The following is a 5,327-nucleotide window of genomic DNA, read 5'->3' as shown; positions in this document are numbered from 1 at the left end:
CAGATGGTCCCCAGCAGTCTTCCACAGTTGCAGATGCTTCAGCCGCTGTGCTTGCACACTTACTGGTGCCTGTGTGCACCTATTGCTGTGGGGTGATTTCCTGAAGAACAGTTGCTGGGTCAAAGGGCCCATGCACTTGTCACTTTGATAGATATAGCTAGGCCACCCTGCACTCCCACCAGCAGCCTACAACACGGCCTGTTTCCCCCCAGCTTCACCAGCATGGCCTTCACAACATCCCCGCTGAAACCCAGACATCCAGCGGCAGAGGCCAGCTCTCCCTGCTGTGCCTTGTCTGGATTCCTGAACAACAGAATCTACAAGCAGAAAAAATGTCTGTTTTTTAAGCATAAACACATTTATTTACTAACCAAAGGGTTGGCCCTAATTAAACTAACACTTGGAAATAGTTGCATGTAAAATGTTTGTGATGAAGATAACAGAACAGTAATAGGGGAAAAAAAGCATGGAGAGAGATTTGCTCATTGAACTGAATTTATTTATCCTCACAGCTAACTCCTGTCCAGAAGGATGATGGAATTTTTACTCAATTTTTTCATAGATCCAAGTACAGGTGACATTGTTCATGATGCGATCCACCACCATTTGCCCGCCTTCCAGCTTTCTTGTGATTGTGCTCTCCTTCCCTCCCACTCCTGATGTCGAACCAGCATGCCATTTACAAAGCTGCAGATGGTCTGAATTTTTCTGCCATCAGCTGTATTTTTTTCAAACTTCTGTCCCAGGTTACATGAGAACTGTATTATTTTCAATGTTCTCTTAGTTTTTATAGTGAGGTTTTTCCATCAAAAGTAAGGATGAAGTCTGGTTTGGCCATGGCACCCGTTTTGCACAGAGCCATTCCCACACCTAGTTCCTTCATGTGCTCATTGAAGCTGTTGCTCTCCACTAAGCGCCATCTTCCTACCAGTTACTGAATGATGGCCATGGTAGGTGCAGGAGGCATGCGGGCCACCACAGAAGAGAAGAGTCCTGTGCTAGAACTGTGGCCAATGGCTGTTGTTTTATGCCACCGTGTTTTGGGGTGGCTTATTACACAGCAATACATAGCTGGAATAGCCCTAAAATCCTATTGGCAGATGTTCTCCACTTGGTGCTCCGTGACCTGGCCTAATGGTGCTCAGCGGTGCAAAAGCCTAGTTGTCAGCTGACCAGCAACCAGCCAGTGTCCCCACAGGATGTTCCTGGGAGCCTCCATCATCCCTCCCAGCAGCATCCCACCTCAGACGTGTGCACAGCCTGGTTGTTAGTCAGGTACGCGCCTGTTATTCAGAGGTGAGCAGCGGCCACAGTTTTACAGCAGGAGTCTAAGAAAGGCATAGACTGTCCTGAGTCCTCTTTGTGCCTCCTTACTGGCAGCCAAGAGCAGTCAGCCAGGGGAGCAATCTCACTCAGCAGTCACAGGATTGAAAGGAGAAGTCTTACTTACAGTACAGTATGTCACCAACCCTTGCTGAGCACCTACACTTGTGACAGAGAATGAACAAGGCCCCTGCCTTCCATCATCCCACTTAATGAGCCCTTAATTCAGGGCTGTGGGCAAACACAGAGCACAGATACAGAGGGTGACATGGGAATTCCAGTTTTAATATGTGCAAGGTCCTGGACCATGTTGGTCACACCAGGATGTGTAAGCAAGACCAAGATGGTTTGATAGTGATAGTGCCTTTTTAGAGCCCAGTTTATAACCTGCAGCACCCTCACAATAAGCTGGTGAGACATCTATTAGTATTTTGATTTCACAAACAGCTGGGGGATGGCCAGAGGAATGGAGAAATTTAGGATATTTTTAGGACATTAAAATACAGCTAGGGCTTCCAGAACAAAGTACTACAGACTCGGGGGTTAAAAAAAAACAGGAATGTAAATTTTCTTAGGATTTTGGAGTATAGAAGTGCAAGATCATGATGTTGGCTGGCTGGTGTCTCCTGAGGCCTCTCTCCTAGGCTTGTAGGTGCTGCCTACTCACGGAGCCCCCTGCTGCACATGTGCCACTGCACTGCTCCCTCTGTGTGCAAACTTCCTCTTCTTGTGAGGATGCAGGCGGATTGCATGAGGTCTACCAACATGACCTCATTTCACCTCACCTCTTTAAAGAAACTATCTCCAAATATAGTCATATTATGAGGTACTGGGGGTTAGGACTTCAATGTATGAATTTTGGGAGACATAGTTCAGCCTATGACACACTCCTTCCCAGTTTGGACTGAAGCCATGAGTGAAGCAAGGCCCTTTGTTGTTCACACCCTGAGTGACCATTGCCACCCTCCACCCTGAAAGAATTGGGAAGTCAAAAGGAAGACACACTTAGGGCAAGGACTCATGGGCAAGGACACTTGTTTTGGATTCCCTAGACAGGGGCCCAGTGGGCCGCTGGAGGGCCACAGGCAGCATGTGTAAAGGGGCGAGGCTGTGTGGCCCACCCCTCCCCAAAGCACCAGACACAGAGAGAGGATGGGTCTGTGCTGCAGCTTGTTACATCCCCAACAGGGTAGACAGGGATGGGGGTGAGGGTCCGGCATTGTTTTACATACTGTGCTGCCTAGGGGACACCTGAGGAATAAGGGGACCCCACCAGGAAGTTGGGCCGCTAGATTCCTAGGAATTGAAAGAACCGAAAGGCTGGTCACAATGGGAAGCGCATCAGAAGTGCCTCGTAGTTGGGCCACTGCAGAAGGTACAGAAGCCACTGTGAGCCATCATATTCTAATATTTCCTGTTCTCAGCACACAATTCATGGTAGCCAACAGGTGCCAGAATCTAAATGGCCATCCCCAGATGATGGATAAACTAAATGGAGTACAGAGGAGGGCAGTACTGACACATGGTACTGTGTGAATAAACCTTGAAAATTTTATGCTGAGTGAAAGAAGTCATTCACAAATAGGAAACTAGTGTATGATTGGTTTCTTGTACATGACATATACACAATAGGCAAATCTATAGAAACAGAAAGCAGGATAGTGGTGGCCTGGGGTGAGGAAGGGAGATGGGGAGAGAGACTGCTGATGGCACTGAGGTTTCTTTTTCAGGTGAAGAACACGTTTAGGAACTAGAGAGAAGTGATGGTGGCACAGCACTGTGAATACACTAAATGCCACTGTATTGTAGTCTTTAAAATGGTTAATTTCATGTTGTGTGAATTCCACCTCAGTTGTTTACAAAAGTGACCATGAGAGTGGAATTCATCATTAGACCTCTCACAGGGCTGTGGTTGGGGGAGCCCCTGTCCCCTCTCTCTCCCCAGCCCTGTCCACCAGAAATACTGGCTGTGGAGAATGACATGTGGGCTCACTCAGCTCTCTCACTCACTGAGCCCTGTGCCAGAGCTCACAGGACGCTGGGGCACTGAGGGGGAGAGCGGTTCCAGTGCTGACCGTAAAGAGATCCTGGGATCCATACACGTCCTTATAAGTTTTCTAGTAGCCACATTTTAAAAACGAAAAAAGACAGGTGAGTCGACCTAACTGAAAAATAAAAAATTTTAAAACAGAAGAAAGTCCATGAATTTGTAAAAAAGAGAGAGATACAATATATTTTATTTAACCCTATATATGAAAATAATTTAACCCAAAATATCCCCAAAATTCAACATGTCAATACATAATCAATTCAGAATTTACAAATAAGATACTTCATATCCTTTTTTTTTTTCATACTGTGTCTTTGATATTTGGAGGTAATTTCATACTTAGAGCATATCTTAATCAGGACACTGAATTTTCATCAGGAATAGTTAGTCAGTATTTAGATTTCATAAAGTTCACAGTTGAAAAAAAGAATCACATACCCAAGTTGTGTCCAACATACTCAAAAAGTTTCCAATAAGTAAATTGCCTGTTGGTTTTAACATTTGCATTTAAATAAGTTATAATGGAATAAAGTTGAGAATTTAGTCACTGGGTCACACTAGCTGCATTCTGGTCTCCATGTCCAAGGTGGCTTGGTGACTTCCTCATGGGCTGGGCAGGAGGTCATGGGGTGTTTGACAACAAGTGGAGGGCAAGAGGTGGCGAAGGTGGGGCAACCCCTTCCAGGGTCAGGATGTTGCTTGCCAGGAAAGGAGAAGTGTCCCAGGCTTGGTCGAGCCCGTGAGGACCCACCCCTGTGCCTGCTCCCCTGCAGCCTTCTAGACCCACCTCAGAGGAGGCCTGGCATAGGGTGGGTGTGGCCCTTGCTACCTCCCGTGAAAAGGAAGGGGCTGGTAGGACAAGAGTCAAGGTCATGTTTCCTGGGGTTGGTGTGAACTGGATGCCCGCTCAGCCTGCACACCCCAGGGGTGCACTCAGAGGGGCGCCCGGGCCTCTGGGCCCAAAGCCATGGGCTTGGAAGCAGGTAGTGAGATTCTCAGAGCCTCAGAGCCAGGGTGCGGGGGATGGGGCACAACAAGGTCATCCTGGTCTCCTTGCTGGGGTTCCCTCTCCGCAGCCAGGACCCCGATGGCCTCTCACACCAGGCACAAATGTGACCATTCAGCTGAATGGGGGAAAGAAGTGGCATCTGAGACTGTCACATCTGATTGGGTTTTAGGATGAAGATGGAAAAGAATGCCTGACACAAAATAGGAGTTGGTGGGGAGGAGGGAGCAACATGCCCTGTCCTCCTGTGTCTGTCCTGCCTAGGAAGGGAGGAGGAGAAGGAGCTGGGAGAGAAAGGGCCAGCAAGAGAGACCCCGGGGAGAGAGCACACGGAAGAGGGGAGGAGTGCTGGTGGCCGCAGGCACTGGAACCAGGACCCATGGTTCTCAGTGTATCAGTCCCCTGTGGCCGCTAACTAATGAGTGCAGAAGCCTGAAGACAGTGTCAGGAGAGCTCTGCCACCAGGGCTCCAGGGGAGACCCCCTTCGCCTCTTCCCCACTGGTGTGCATCACTGCATCTCAGCCTCTGTGGTCAGGTGCCTGGGCATGTCTGATCTCCACCTGGATAATCCAGGAGCATCACCTCAGCTCAAGATCCTTCACTACATTGCATTTACAAAGACCCCTTTTCCAAGTGAGGTGACATCCATTGGTCCTGGGGGTTTAGACGTGGGCATATCCTTCAACCTGATGCAAAGTGATAGGGGGATAGATCCTTTGCAGGGAAGACCCTGTTGCTATCACAGCTGTCCCCAAAGGGATGGGACTGCTTGGAAGGCAGTGGCCACCACAGAGGCTTTCAGGCTGATGAGCAAGGAGGGAGTTCCAGCATGGGCTCCCTGACCTTTGCCTGGTGGGTGGACTTGGGGATGCATGGAGTGTGAGGGTTGCGGGGGGAGGCTCTTGGGCTGGGGCCCTGCTCCCACACCTGTGTCTCTTTCTGTTAGC

At 48.9% G+C, this 5,327-nt stretch overlaps 1 pseudogene; it reads right to left on the bottom strand.

Moving 5' to 3' along the window:
• Positions 1 to 334: 334 nt before the first annotated feature.
• Positions 335 to 1,808, bottom strand: LOC118502061 (annotated as a pseudogene).
• Positions 1,809 to 5,327: the final 3,519 nt, after the last annotated feature.

Source organism: Phyllostomus discolor, chromosome 8 (assembly GCF_004126475.2).
Source record: "Phyllostomus discolor isolate MPI-MPIP mPhyDis1 chromosome 8, mPhyDis1.pri.v3, whole genome shotgun sequence".
In the NCBI taxonomy this organism is placed as follows: Eukaryota; Metazoa; Chordata; class Mammalia; order Chiroptera; family Phyllostomidae; genus Phyllostomus; species Phyllostomus discolor.
Note: the sequence above shows the minus strand (reverse complement) of the source record. Positions and strands in the feature narration are given on the sequence as shown.